The sequence below is a fragment of the Dermacentor silvarum genome, chromosome 4 (genome assembly GCF_013339745.2).
Source record: "Dermacentor silvarum isolate Dsil-2018 chromosome 4, BIME_Dsil_1.4, whole genome shotgun sequence".
Classification (NCBI taxonomy): Eukaryota; Metazoa; Arthropoda; class Arachnida; order Ixodida; family Ixodidae; genus Dermacentor; species Dermacentor silvarum.
The window spans coordinates 142,428,488-142,444,173 of NC_051157.2; the positions used below are offsets into that span (position 1 = coordinate 142,428,488).

General features: G+C 46.4%; 1 long non-coding RNA gene across 1 annotated transcript in view; it reads left to right on the forward strand.

Annotated features, from left to right (window-relative positions):
• LOC119450694 (uncharacterized) overlaps positions 1-15,032 on the forward strand; it is a 48,060-nt gene extending 33,028 nt beyond the window's left edge. The window contains exons 2-3 of the long non-coding RNA XR_005191457.2: positions 3,209-3,382; positions 14,862-15,032. This is a non-coding gene — a long non-coding RNA (uncharacterized LOC119450694). The remainder of the gene's footprint in view (positions 1-3,208; positions 3,383-14,861) is intronic.
• The last annotated feature ends 654 nt before the right edge of the window (positions 15,033-15,686 follow it).

Consider the following 15,686-nt stretch of genomic DNA (forward strand, 5'->3'; position numbering starts at 1 on the left):
AGATTATCTTCCACAGCGAAGTAGCAGCAGCTGGCCGCTTCCTCAGATCAGGATCTCGACGAGCACGCCACATACAAACCTCGTGTTCCAACCTGCTATCAAAACTTTCCGTTGGGGTCATTTTTCAATCGCATATAATCGTATGTAGATTTCATCATCGCGTTTTCTTATTCGTATATTCTGTTAGTGTAGTGGTTGTCGAGTTTATTGCCGTGTGTATTTTTCAGTCGCATGACGTAGTTTTATTATTTATTATTGACTTGTATATTCATACATGGTTGGCTTTGAGTTGCGCGTCGCGTCAAAGTTTCCGTGTTGGTTGCGACCAGCACGCCTTCAGAGAAATTTCGCGGTTATTGTGATCGAGTTCCTCATGTTCATGCAGTCACGCAGCTTAATTCTATTAACTCCTGTTTGCTTTTACGTCGCCTCCCATCTCACACCTCTGATCCGCGCTCGATCAAGCGTTCTACGCCAGAAGCTGCTGCATACGGCGTGGCCGCGTGGGCACCGTGTCTTGACCGTGATCGGCGACATGGGCAATGTGCGTGCCTACGCGAGCCTTATCTTCAAATCGATCTACGATGTGGACAAAGTGCGCCCAGTGCTGGTAGCTTCGTATTCGCTGTGCTTTCGACGTTCGTGTAGAAGCGAGAGACAGCACGAATGTCAATTTTCGCTGCGGCGCTCCCTGACTACCGCGTTTTGACAACTAGTTTTATCACTCATCGAGCGCGATGTGTTCATGTTTACTTGTGCGCGCGTGACACCGTGCTTGTTTATTTAGTTAGCCATCGAAAGGGTGGAACTTTACACGGCCGATGAAATCAATATCCCTACTTCGCACAGATGTCTCGCAATCGATGCTTCGCCTTTCGGGCGAAACTTCAACCTTCCCACACCATTGATACACTTCTACCCTACGGGCTCGCGTCCTCATAATATGTTCCTGCGTCACAAGATGCGTAGCATGCTGAAATGAAACAGACGCGGTAATTACTGCGTTAGCCCGCAGCACTCTTGCTTGGTAATTTTTGCGTGGTTTTACGCTCTGTGCATACTAAAAGTGTGCTGGTGACCGTGCATGCATTTCCAGGTCACAACAATCAATACTTCAGCGGACGAGGACGACGTTGCGCCCATCAGAAAGATGTTCTTCAAAAAAATTGTGATCTGAGGGGCGAGTGCTTGCTGGCTGTCGCAGTAAATAAATTCAGAGCGATAAGAATTGCAGAAGTGTGCTGATTATTTGTTTTTATTTCGGCAAAACTTGCAGAAGTATGCCGTGGAATTGAAGGTACTATGATGCAAAATACTTTTGAATTATGGAAGCGCAAATTGCCGTCTCTTAAGCTATTTGAAAAATTGCAAGTGCAAAGACTAGTTTTCCTCTGAATTTATAATCATTACTTATTTAGACAATATTGAAGTTCTCAAAAACAGCAACATAAAACTTAGTAGCAGTCGATGCGTAAAGATGGCGAGAAAAAGATGAAGTTTGCGAATATCACAAAACTTTAAAGGGGGTGATCGTGCATACGCTATAAAATGCACTGAAACATCATGCCGTCTTGCACGTCTGTGCGCGATGTCAGCTCCGCGCAAAGAGAAGACCTCAGGATGCACTACAAAGCACAAAGTAGGTCCAACGCAATGATGCTGTGCTCTACCAGAATCGACTCTCTTGTGGGAAAACGTACAGTTACAGGGCGGTCTCTAAAGACTTGGCTCGGGCCAAACTCCAATGCCACTAATTGACATGCATGTAAAAAGCAGAAATGCCTTTATGGCATGATCTTTCACCGATTTTAATAAAATCTGTTGTAGTTGTGAGAGACAGTGAAAAATAGTGACTGTAGAAAGCGGTGCTTTAATTTACGACCTGAATTTGTTAAAATAAAAATTGCGAAGATTGGCAAGGTTGCAACTATAGAGCACGAAGTTTACAAATTTGAAGCTCTGTAGGAACAAAGATGATATACTTCTGCAAATTAGATTGGTTAGATCATCTGAAGCGGACAAATCTGGTGGAATATTTTACAGCTGGCGTGAATTGGTTCCATGTTTACAAGAGTTTTTTAAAAGTTTTGTTCATATTAGAAATATTGTTTCCAGGGGTTTATAATCAATTTTGTGCACTTAAGACGCATTATAAATGTAGTTCTCAGAATGGGGATATCTTTAATTGCTGAGTTGTAAACTTGATAATATTTTTTTCTCTTTAGGCTGCAATGTTCAATCATTTTTTGGTATACAAATCGACATCTTAAATAAAAAATTTGCTTGCAGCAGTGACTCGATTTTAAGTTTTTTCCTTGAATCCCACAAACCTCATTAAACTTGGCACAGTGGTTGCTGAGCAAACCGATTCCTCCTTTCCCATGTACTAGGATGGAGAAATGAACGCCTGAAAGCGCAAAGCTATAAAGTTCAAAGCAAAAGGCCACATTCATCTCGCTATTCACTACAGGGATTGCGTTTGCGAACCAAATTTAATCGCATGTTCAGCTGGAGGTGGATGCGAGGAAAAATGTCCTAGAGAAATCACCGAAACCATGGTGATAAGACAGACGACGATTGTGTTCATCTCGCTTTCCAACAAGGAAATTGCTTGCGTAAAGTAAAGTATAGTGCGTACTGAAAGTGAGCACACCGTACCACGTGCTGTATATTAGCATATATTCTGTTTCGAAATAAATCAGTTGTATTAAGCGCTTCGTGTTTCTTGTACAATCTTTCTTTGTCCGTATCTAATTCTAGCATAAAAACAATTTCGCAATACATCGAAAAAAATATTGAACAGAAGCAGGTACTGAAGCAGGCAGACATGACACCTGAACTTCCGTGAAAACATAGTAGAAAACAGGCTATCGCGTACCAGCATAAAATGCATTGAAATAAGCTACCCGTGTTTTGTAGCTCTCACAGAAAGGGGCCTTTACAGTGTAAAAACAACGCCATCAATTAACTCCACATGGAATTTCGCAGGGTGGCAGCTTTGTTACTGCAGTACGAGAAACATATGAACCTGAAGTATTGATATTTTTGAACGTCATTTTTTCCTGGAAATTGCGCGGTATAGCTCATTTTTTATTTCTGCTGCGTACAAACGAAGGGACAACGAAATTGTCTGCAGCATTGATATTGATCTGGGGTGCGCATGGTATATAAAAGAGCGGTTCACTCAGTATTTTTAATCTTTTTCTAGATGCGAGCGTATGCATTTGTCCTGCCGAATATGCACGGAAAGGCAATGAGACCTTGGTTCCTTGCCGCTGCCATCCTTGTACCCTTTATATGCAACCCCTCTGAAGGAGGAGAGTATGGAGAACAGCGCATAGACTTTGAGCCACATTATTTCCCATATCAAAACATCACAAAGGTAAGCGAAATAAGTATTGCGAGCTGTGTGAAAACGGCTTCAACTTGACAGTCAATTCACATATTCTGCTTAGCAGCTATGTATAAGGTTTTCTTTGAAAAGAGGACAATCGATCGTGATTACAGCCGTGCCAAAAAACACATCATTTTCAGGTTTCCGTTAATGTTTCGCACTCTTAATATTTCAGTCTGACAGGATTGAGCATAAAAGGTATATGCTGTCGGTGTTTTGTTTTGTGTCATTTGTTTGTGGGTTGTCATTCCGAAAATTATGAGAAATAACTTTGTCAAAAACGACGAGTAACACGAGACCAAGGTGAGAGCGGGAGCCAACGTTTCGACAAGTGGACTTGTCTTCTACAAGGCGACATATGCTCTCCTCGGCACAGTACATATAGGTAGGGTTCTGTCTTCTTCAAGGCGACATATGGTCTTCTCGGCACAGTACATATAGGTAGTTTATATGTACTGTTCCGCTTCCGGAAGCTGGCTTCCGGAGAACGCTTCCGGCGTTTTGCCCGAATGATCCCCCGGTACTTCGCCCACTCATTATTATCCACTTCCTGGATCCGCGGTGTTTTTTTTTCCTCTTAATGTCAACTAGAACATCGGTTATCCCCTTTGTTCTCTGATCCACACCGGTCTCTTCCTGCCTCTTAACGCTAGGCCGAACATCTTAAATGCGAAGCATTTCTTGGCGAACATTTGCTACTTTGACCTTATCTATCTATCTATCCAGCCGCCTACGACTTTATGCTCTCATGGTCGTTTGGTTTACTTGGTATGTACTAAAATGACACACTATGGCAAGAGCATATAAAGAACAAAAATGAAATGTCATTACATGTGTGTCATGTAGGTCATGAAAGAGCCGCCTACGTATTAGTGCTCTCATCGTCGTTTCGTTAACTTGATAGGCTCCCCGCACACTGCTTTGCGTAATATCGATTCTCACAGGGCGTGGGATCTGCTGGCCTTTTTTGCTCTTATTCAGAGCATCAATTGCTGTTAATCAGAGCATCATCTCATTGACCTACCACAATAAAGGTGTCCCTTTCTCATGGAGTCATCAGTGTCTGAACGCCATCTTGTCGCTTACTGCCATGCTCCGCAGCCCACCTGTTCTGGCCAATTCGATGCTCCATTCACCGTCTGTGTTCGTACTGTACCTGTGGCGACGACCCAACCGAGGGCACCGCGTTGTTTAATAATTGAGAAATGACAGTCATAGATTAACAGTCATGAAAAATGATTAACACTCAAAAACTGCTTGAATGGGTGTCATGTTGGACTAAGTGAAGGAAACATTTGAAGGTGATAGTAGAAGTCGTAGTAACGAGTATGACTCAGCAAAAATGACCGTGACTCAGCGGAAAATAATTAACAGTCAAAAACCAGTGAAATGGGTTCGGACATGAGTGCAAAGTGAAGGCAACAATAGAGGATGATAGTAGAAGTCATATTCATGAGCATGACTCAACAAAAAGGAGAATGACTCCGCAAAAAATGATTAACACTCAAAACCGCTGGAATGGGTTTCATGTTGGACTAAGTGAAGGAAACACTTGAAGGTGATGGTAGAAGTCATAGTAACGAGCATGGCTCAGCAAAAATGACCGTGACACAGCGGGAAATGATTAGCGCTCAAAAACCACTGGAATGGGATCGGACATAAAAGATAAGTCATGACATGAATCATGACATGCGTGTCATGTAGGTCATGAAACAGCCGCCTACGTCTTGATGCTCTCATGGTCGTTCCGTTAACCTGGTCGGCTCCCCGTACACTGCTTCGCATAACATCGATTGCAACAGGGCGTGGGATCTGCGGGGTTTTTTAGAATGTGACCCTTTGAAGCCCACCGATACCATGGAAAAATTTTAAGCGGCATTTGGAAAACTTGGCAAAGGACTCACGATTATGCATAAGCTTCGTGTTATGACCACTTAAAGATTTTAAACATAAGCTTACCCTTTTCTGGGAGACACATCTGCATGGCGTGCTGTCTACACTCACGCAAGACGCTTTTGCCATTCGATAGAGCAAACGCTACACTTGTTATGAAAGCAATAATTTTCATGTGTCTTGAGGTGTCGTAGGTAAGGTCCTCTTCTCACATGATGTAGGAAAAATTTCATCTTCAAATTAAGGGCAATCAGCAAGTCAAGCCGCTACTGCGAAAAAGGTGGCAGGTGTGTTACCTTGAAGATTTACCATAACATATAACGCACACAAAGCTTGAAAGCAATAACATTTGTCTATTTGATACAGCCACTGTAGCAGTTTACACCCTGTTATTGCGAGGATCTTACGGAATCTTAAAAACCACCTGCGGCATGTAGCACAGCTCCAGTCATTGAGCGGTTCTACTCAAAGAGGCAGACATTACTTCACGAGAAATGGAAATATATATCGACTAATGACCAAATTGACTAATTAGGTGTTTAACTAATTACTTTACGGCCCTGTAATGAGTGAAGTGTGCGTGACCGACGATATAGCGGTGCAGTGAAAAAGAGAAAAAAAAAACCAGATCCCTCGCAATGTCGGAATCGATGTAAACGAAGCTTTCAATGTTGTTTGCATTCATTGACAGTATTCGGCGATGATGTTGACGGCATACGACAGTCGTGATGTGACGTTAAATGTTACCTTGCCTCAACCACTTGTGCTCGTCCACCTAGTACACACAAAACAGAGCGATGTGCCATTCATTCACTCATTCCTTTACTAAAGAGAGCCCAAATCAGCAATGCGTTCTGCCGACGTGTTTTCTTTCTCCGGTGTCATGTTAGGTGAACTGCCACGAGCGCAAATGCGTAAGGTTAATCACCTGTTTCCTGACTGCGTCGGTGCGAGATCCGTTTGCACCCATTCCATGCTCTCTCTCTCTACTCTCTTTCTAACATTTTCCCTACCTCATCTCTGGACTGTCGTTGCTATTGCGCGTGAGCACGCAGGCAAGCGCGGCAGCTCCTACAATGCTTTACCGAGGGGTCACGCCCAATTACGGCGTCCAGAAGGCGTTCTGGCGTCTCCGAGGGTGCGTCAGAGGGTATTGTGGCCTGAAGCCCCTTTAGTCATTATTGTGGCGCCGCTCTACCGAAACGTCATTGACGTGGCCTATCTCGTGTCCCGCAAACCCGTGCCGTGAACTCTTAACCACCCCCCGACGCGACGTGCAAGGCGGCGGCGGCGGCGGCAGCAGCAAGAAAGTCGAAGCAAGAGACAAAGAAAGCTTCGCTTCAAAAAAATTCGCCGACGATTACGATACTCCATATTGCGAATTTTGAGCGCAACCGTTTAGGTGTTTTGAATTCACGATATACTGTGGCAAATAATTTGATTGTGAACGACAGGGCCCTCTGGGCGGAAGCGCTGAGGCTCTGCTAGGGCAGCTAATTTAGGAGCAGAGGCAGACGAAGCATTTCTACGGGTTGCGTCGCTCATTGTTCTGGAAGAAAGCGTGAACACGGGAACACGTGGCTTGCGCGAAGCGCATTCTATGTCGGCGCAGGCAAAGTAGCGCATGCGCAGTGGGTCCGAAGCCCACGCCAGCGCTTTATTTCGATATATGGTATCGGTGGACGCGCTCGCCGCATGCCCGATCGCCGCCCTGGAGAACGTCTCGCGCGACACTCCGCTTTGCTCCGCAACCTTTTGCCATACTCTCCGCCTCCACTTTCCCCCTCATGCTTCCTCTGAACTATCCACCTCTGCTTTCTTCCTCGCGCTCTCTTCGCTATCGCTTTCTTTAATCACCTCTGCGCTCCGCGTTCGCTCTTTTATGCTTCGCTGTGCTCTTTCGATCCGTTACGCCGAGCGATGCCGACGCTCAACGCAGGAACAGGCGCCTAAGAGCAGCGCTCTAAAGTAACTGAATATCCAAGACTGTGTGTGCGGAGGCAAGTAAAAACAATCACAACCACAAATGCAGCACTTTAGGAGAATACGACTACGATAAGCGCGAAACGCGGAGATCACTTGGCGCAAGAAATAAAACAATAAAAAACACAGACTCAGCTCTACTTGATATTCACCTAAAGCGAAGCGTTCTTAGTGTGATTGGCTCACGAAGCATGTGTGTGTTTATATCAAGTGTCACTTTCGATCTAAAGGTAAGTATTAAATAGCAGCATGTTAAACGAAGAAATGGATTTATTTGCAGTGACTCATAGACCGCCTGGATACTTTATACACATACTTACGTGCCGTAGATCATCTATATATTATTTGTAAGAAATTTCAGTGGTTATCCAAGTGTCGGTTTCTGGCACGTCCATTTCTTCTAGTGCAACAGCAGAACAAAACGCGCCAAGCTCCTCAGCGCACTGGCTTGCCCGCGAGAAAGGGTGCTTAATGCGGCTTGTAGACGCATGTGTCCGTGGCGTGATGTTTCAATACTAGGCTTGTGTGCTAGGGGTTTAGTGTTCACATCGTGCTGTCAGACAATTAAAGCGAAGATTTCTTGCCCAATTCGAGGCACCTTTGGTACTGGCCCGCCGCCGAAGGAGATTCCAATGGGCAGAGGGATGACGCAGGTCGACGCTTGCAGTCGTCGTCGCTTGTAGCACAGCCATATTGAGCACGGAACACTGTGATGTTCTCCAATGTAGCTAAATGCCCCGGTGAGAGTCTAGATGCCTCAGAAGGGTCCGCAGCAGTTTCTCGTTCACCGAGTGCGTCTGCGGAACTTCACTGAGACTCAGCCGGTCAGTCAGCAAGCGCTAGACAAATCCCCACTGAGTTCTGCCAGGCTTATTTCCCCGCTCAAAAGTGGCAATTTTACAAACTTACGGTAGCACTAAATACAAACAAATTTGTAATACGCTTCACAAGATATGACGTAGCCCAACTGCGTTAACAAAAATAAACAATTTTGCAAACAATCAGTAGCACTAAATACAAACAAATTTGTAATATGCTTCACAAGACATGACTTAACCCAACTGCGTAAACAAAAATAAAACCTTTCCAATCCTACGTCAGGAAGAAAAAAAAACGATTTGGCTGAATCGATCAAGGCTGATTCTTGATCTAGGGGCTTCGACTTCAGCCATCGGCATTGCCATGGAGAGTTTCCGTTTTATAGCGTATCTCGAAGAATATTGCTGCAAAGCGATACTCAAACGCAGGAGGCGACCATTTTTGGAAGTCGTTGTCTGCAACCACCTGAGAGGACAATGATCTGTTTCGATGATGCACCTCGAGCCCGCAAGAAAACAAGACAATTTTTGAAACTGCCCAAACTAGACAGGCGCACTCTTTCTCACTAGCGCTGTAGGCCTGTTGTAGACTAGTGAGTTTCCGACTGGCGTAAAGGACGGGGTGTTCCTCTTCGCTCTCTCCCTTCTGGCATAGTACCATGCCCATTCCTCCTAACGCACTGAACCACAAATCCCTCGTGTAGTCCGGCGACCTTAGCACGGGCTGACTAGTCAGCGCGCTCTTTAGGGCGTTGAAAGCCGATTCTTTTTTTTTGTCCTAGAGGACGCTCTGTGGCTCAGTTTTTCGTAGAGAATCAGTCAGAGCGATAGCTAGTTCAGAATATCTTAGGATGTACCGCTGATAGTACCCTGCGACCCCTAAGGAAAGATGGGATATCCGTCTTTGTACGGGTCTGCGGGAAATCTCGTATCGCAGCCACCTTAAGCTCAGAGAGACGGCTACGGCCCTGTCCGATCACACGACCGAGATAGATTACTTCCGCTTGCGCCATCTGACATTTTGTTGCCTTGACGGTTAAGCCGGCTTCACGCAAGCAGGCCAACACTGCCCTCAGATGTTGCATATGCTCGACCAGGATGCGGAATATATCGCGACATCATCTAAGTACGGCAAGGCGAACTCTTACTGTCCTCTCAAAACTTTGTCCATAAGGCTTGAAAAACAGTACGGGGCATTTTTCAAACCGAAGCTTAGGACCTTAGGGCGGAACGTTCCCAACGGCGATATGAAGGCGGCATATCTGCTAGCCTGCTCTGTGAGCGGAACCTGCCAGTAGCTTCGAACTAGATCTAGTGTCGAAATGAATCGGGCGCTAGTAACCTTCTCGATGGGCTCTTCGATGTTCGGTATAGGATAAATTTGATCTTTAGTGATCGCGTTTAGCCTGCGGCAATCTACGCAAGGACGCGGATCCTTGTCCGGCACCTTCAATTAGGACCAATGGCGAGGTGTAATCACTCTCGCAAGGCTCGATCACACCTAGAGTCAACATGTTTTTCACTTCCGCGTCCATCATCTCACGTTGGCGCGGTGACACTCGATAAGCCTTTGAACGTACCGGCTCCAAAGAAGTGAGCTCGATTTCGTGCGTAAGAACCGATGTCCTGCCTGGCCTATCTACAAATAAATCCTGAAAATCTTGCAAGGACTTCCTGCAACTCCGTCACTTGTTCAAGCTCCAGTGGCGCTTTCGATACTAGTTCATTAATTAGTTGTTCGCTAGCCTCTCCGTTAGAGACTGTCACGAGCTCCCGGAAGCCCTACCGGAATCTCTGCTTAACCTCCCTGTCTTTCCTTTACCATTTGTTTCTCTCTCTTCTTGAGTAACGTATACCATCATGCATACAACTGCTTCTCGTTCCTAATCAAGGCTGAACTGGCTATCTCTAACGGCTGTTGTAGGCCTTCTGATGTGGTCGCTGCAAACAAATCTGGCAACTGCTCTTCCAATAACTCGGCTGCTGCCATTATGGGTACTTCTGATTGTCTGGATCCAAACTTCTGTAGTTCCACTGCGGAGGCGTTCTCAATCTCCGCTTCCTGAGATTGCAAACCGCCATCCACCTCACTTAGTTCCGTTTCCACGACTGCTTTGGCAACCAGCTCACTAGCTTTCGGTCTCGTTTGTGCCATCACGCTAGCCTCCTCGAACATTAGCCCTTTCTCGCGCAAAATCTAATCCGACCTGTTTGAGAACAGGTAAGGGTACAGCATAGGAAGCGTATGCGATGCGGCAGCTTCCGTGTCAACTGTACCGAAATGACCTTTAATTGCTACTTGTGCGACCGGAAGACATGCACTGTGAGTTCCTACAGCTTGCGTTATCCTGGCGCTTTTACCCACGAATATCTCAGGTCCCACATAAGAGCTGTGAACCGCGTCTATGGTAGCCGCGGAGTCTCGTAGCACGTGACATGATTTCCCGTTTACCTCAAGGTCGCGTATATGCAGTTCGAGCTGCTTCATGTTCTCGTCATTGCAACCAACCAATCAAAACATTACCGTTACCTCGTCACATTGCGCAGCAATGTGCCCTGGTTTATGACAGTTCCAGCAAAGAAAGGGTTTCCTCTTTTCGCATTTCTTTTGCTGCTCCGCTTTAACTCCAGAGGTATCTTCCGACACGAAAGTACTACATTTTGAGGCACCATCAATTACAGGCTCATTCTTTCTTTTTTCAGACCCTAGCTTCGGCCTGTCGAACCTGACATTGAGATCGCCTTTTCGATCGTCGCTGACTTCGCTAGCCCGACGCATCACAAATTCCTCGGTTAGTTCAGCTGCTCTGGCTACCGTGCTTCTGGCCTATATTGAACCCAGTACTTCACGTTCTCTATTAGCCGGTTATAAAATGGTTAAAGTGCAAAGCACTGAACAACCTTCGCGCGATCACCGGAAGCTTTCTGTTCCTTGAGCCATTCCTCCACGTTTGACATAGGCTTATACGCTAACTCTGTATAGGACTCATTCCCAGCCTTTTCCAGATCGCGGAACTTCCACCGGAACGCTTCCGCTGACAGCCTATACTTTTTCAGCCAACTGGACTTTACGTTATCATAATCCTCAGCTTCCTCTCCGCCGGTTAAGCAAGCGATTACGTTCGTTGCCTCGCCCAGTAACAGTGTGAGCAGACGCCTCGACTCAAGAGAGAACCCTTGCTTCTCGCAGGTCCGCTCGAAGTTCACCAAGAACAAACCAATGTCATCTCCGAGCTTATAAGTCCGCATTAGCTCTGTCATCTTTAATGATATGCGCTCTCGTGCACTGTTCCCATCGCTCCTCTGCCCTGGTGCTCGAGCTTGTTCCATTTTAATCTCGAGTCACTTAAATTCTAGTGCACGTTCCCTCTGTTCCTTACGTTCTTCCCGTTCTTTACGTTCCGGTCGTTCAAGCTCTTCTGCCTGACTTTTTGCAGTCTTCCTCTCTCTAATGATCTCTAGGTATTCCGTAAGCTCATCATCCTCAGCCTTTAGAGCAAGAATACCCTCAATCAGCTGTGGTTTTCGGAGTGCGTCAGTGACATTCAGGCGCAACTCCTTCGCTATCTCCAACAACTCCGGTTTACGGAACGACTTCAAATTCATGGCTGTTTTCAGTGCGGCTCTCTCTCGGTACACAACTGTCTTGCCGCAATCTAACTAGGCGACAACAATAGCTCGAATTACCCGTTCTGTTCTAACACTTCAACAAAACCTGGCAAAACTCAGCAAAGAAAGTCCCACACTCACCAACTTGCAGGCAAGAATCTGGCATAGACCATCCCAAACGCTGCATTCAGTTGCGACTTGGTAGACGAGGCGCGTAGATCCATATCTGTTCGCTTGCCATCCAGTTGCAGAGCGGGTTGGTATTTGATGGATCCCACCGCTGCCACCAGTTGTTACGGGCCGGGGTTTGGGGAACTTTCAGCAGCGTCTGCTTGAAGCTCGAACCAGGTTCACCATTGGAGAGGGCCCGTCAGGGAAGACGAGGCGACGTAAAAACAATAAGACAAATTTAATACATGGTTACGGATAAGCGGTGTGCTCCTACTGAAAACATACAAGAAACGTTCAGCGTGTGTGCACCTACACGCTAGGGCACACCAAAAAGTGCTCTCCACGTGGCTGCTGGCTGGCTTTCTTATACCCTTGACCATCCGAGCACTCTCCCCTCTGTTCTACCCCACTGCAGGACAGAGCAAAGTAGAGAGGCGAAGTAGAGTTGGTGGGTGACCGTAGCGGCGTCAACGTCCTCAGCGGGGAGGAAGGGTTGCAGGGTGGCACGAGAGGTTTCGTCTCTGACCCTCGCAACTGACACGTCGAGCGAGATCGTTGTTTACGAGCGAGATCGTTAGGCATGCTGATTACCATACGTTTGCACGTGGTCCGATCATCGCCGCTCAAAGTCAATCAGAATTGACTACACGTGGTCCGGGCATCGCAGCTCTAAGGGAATCGTAACAGTACGTAACTGGCCTCTAACGCCGAACGCGCTTAACGTCATTGGTGTCGTCATCTTGGAATGGTGCAGCGAAGAAGTAGTTTACCGTTTCAAGCATGGAAGAAGGGAAAAGTTAGGAGAGAGGTTACGTCATGCAGACAGCCTTGGCAAGCGAATGCTCCGTGACGCTAGAATCGAGATTTGCCGAGGCGTTTGGTGCTCAGTGGTTTTTTAATCAATGAGCACTGGCTCTGGGGCCCTGCCGCAGCGCTGCATGCAGAGCGGGAGCCCTAAAATTTACGGCGCACTAGACGTGACTATCACGTCCTGGGCTGACACGCTTGGCTTCAATCGCGTTGCGCGATGCTCCCTCCTAACTTTTCCCTTCCTCCATGGTGTCTAGCATAGAGCTTCATACAATAATTACTAGAGGAAACTGTGGCGTTAACGTCTACGCGAGCTGCAAGCAGGACGATTTAGCCAGCATGGCAATGATGGTTAATACGTGAATGTGCCTAACATCGTCCGTTTGGCTTCAAACGGCATTGTGACTGCAAAGTCATCAGTTTCAACAAAGTAGGGCATCACATGCGCATATTGCACTTTATAAATTGTAACCGGGAAGTTCGCAAGGTGGATGCACGTGGAAACAATTCTCAAGATGACACCAGTTTCGATATAATAATTCCTGAACTTCGCGAACAAATACATTGGCGGTCCAGTTACTTTTGAGCATCTGTGCATAAATTATCGTTTTTGTAAAAGAAAGCAAGCTGGAACGAGAACGCATTTTTACACCAAGTTGGATGGCGCATCTCGTAAATTTAGTCAACCCTAGATATGTTTTCAGGTTGATATGCCTTCCAGTCTCACCGGCTCTATATGTGTAAATTGCAGTAGATGCTGTAAGAAAATTGGGTAAACTTTATTAGTAATTCCTGGCTATTTAGCTAAATATGCATTTCCATTTCTCGGGCAAGCAGTGCCCGCCTCCTCGACTAGAGAAACTCAGGGATTAGAATTGTGCTATCAGCCAAATGCGATTTTTAAAATTGCATAAAGAATTCGCAGGAACACCTGGTAATATTGCACGGCTCCGAACTACATACTTTCATGTCTTCTGCACGGGTCTGCCTTGAGAAGTGAGTCCGGAGAGTCACCAAAAGGGCAGAAGGCACTATAAAACAAGCAAAAGTTTATTCCGAAAGACGAAGCATCGATTGCGACAGAAATTAGGTAGGCAGCTAGGCGAAGTAAGCATATTAGTTTTATCGGCCGTATGAACCTGCCAACATTCGCCTACTAACTAAATTAGCAAGCACGGTTTCATGCACGTACAGGTAAACAAGGACACATCTCGCCCGATGACCATGAAATCTCGCTGTCAAATGCTGCAGTCAGGAAGTGCGGCAGCAGCAGCGAGTGAATTGGCCTTGTTGCTACCTCTCGCTTCAACGCCCACTAAACGTCGAAAGCACATCGCATACGAAGATACCGGCACTGGGCGTATTTTGTCCACGTCGCAGATCGCTTTGAAAATGAGGACCCGCTTAGGGGCGCATTCACGTCGCAGATCGCTGTCAAATACGCTGTAAGCAGCAGCGGCCGCCAGAGTAGAACACCCCCACACTCCCCCACCGTGCCTGGCGCGCGACAGAAGAAGCGCACTTCCGCCCCGCCTGTGTCTCTCGCGCGCGCGAGATTGAGCCGCGATCGTCGGTTGACCAGCGCAAGCTTTCACCCGTACACACAGCGTACAGCGCGCGGCGACGATGTTGCCGTGTTTGGACTTAACACGCAAGATCACGGCGACGGTGACGGCAGAAATGCTCTTGGAGTGTCCGCATAATTGCTATCGTAATAAAAGCAGTCAAGTGAATACATCTGACCTAACGTCCGAAAGTCACTCACAGGCTTAAGGAAACGCCGCAGGCGGGGCTCTTTGGATTAATTTCGACCAGCAAGGGCTGCGTAACGCGCACACAAATCTAAGAACACTGACAGTTTTTGGACTTAGTGGGGAGCCAGTTGCAGCCGCTACGCCAAGGAATTGAACGCGCTACCCCGTGATCAGCACGGAAAACGCGTAGCTAGTGAACGACCGCGGTATGTCAGAAAGCAGGCTTTATATTACTGTAGTAGAATTAGAAAACCCATAGCTTCCATGTTGCTGAACAGGGCATACTAATACAGTATACGGCACCGTACGTATACGATGCCTTTGAAGAGTCTCCAAAGGTGTGACACCTTACGATACGCAAAAAGCAAGTGTGTTCTCGTCTATTAGGTTTTATTTTCTGTGAGATTAACATTATAACTACAATTTCAGGTATTCGAAGAAAATGTGACGTTGTGGCTGTACGGAACGAACTACAAGCACCAAGCTGAAGGCGGAACCCAATGTATCTACTTTCTACCTCAGAGCTTTCACGATGGTGGACTAAATTTCACCTACAACAAACTCGTGAACGGGACATGGCAAGTATTTTGGAAACTTTTATCAAATAAAAACGAAGTCACCAAAAGTATTTAAGGCTGGATGCGGAATTTAGTCGTATGCAGCAGGATAGGACCACATTTCAAGTAAATTATGACAAACTTTGAGCGGCGATTCTTGGCGGTGGTGTTGACATCATACCCCACTGGCGTCTGGTGTTTCGAAGTAATAGAATATTATTGGTTGTAGCATGAAAATAAACATCAAATGCATAAATGTTACGCGCTGGTGTCGTCGCGAGTTCGCAGTGGTAAGCAAGCAATGAAATAACATACTGCCGTCATATTTTCGGAATAATATCTAATATCATAGTAGCACAAGTAGGTTCTTAGTATGCGTCAAGTTTTGAATGGTCCCTGATATACTGAACTTCGTCTTTTGTAACAGCCGGACATTTAGTGTGAGCGTATTGCGGACGCAGACGGATCGATGACATGTAGCAGCCAGTTTTCTAGACCACCTGCCCTTGCCAGAGATAATGCGAGTGGTCATGCGCATGCTTAGAACATCCGGTTGGAATTGCTAGCAAATAATCCCACCTGACGATGCATTAATGCGATGCATTACCTTTGTGTATAAACGCTAAGTGGTTTGAAGGCGAGAGAGCGGTTTCTATCGCGCATTCCTACGCTCTCCACGTATGCTCGTTTCTCCTCC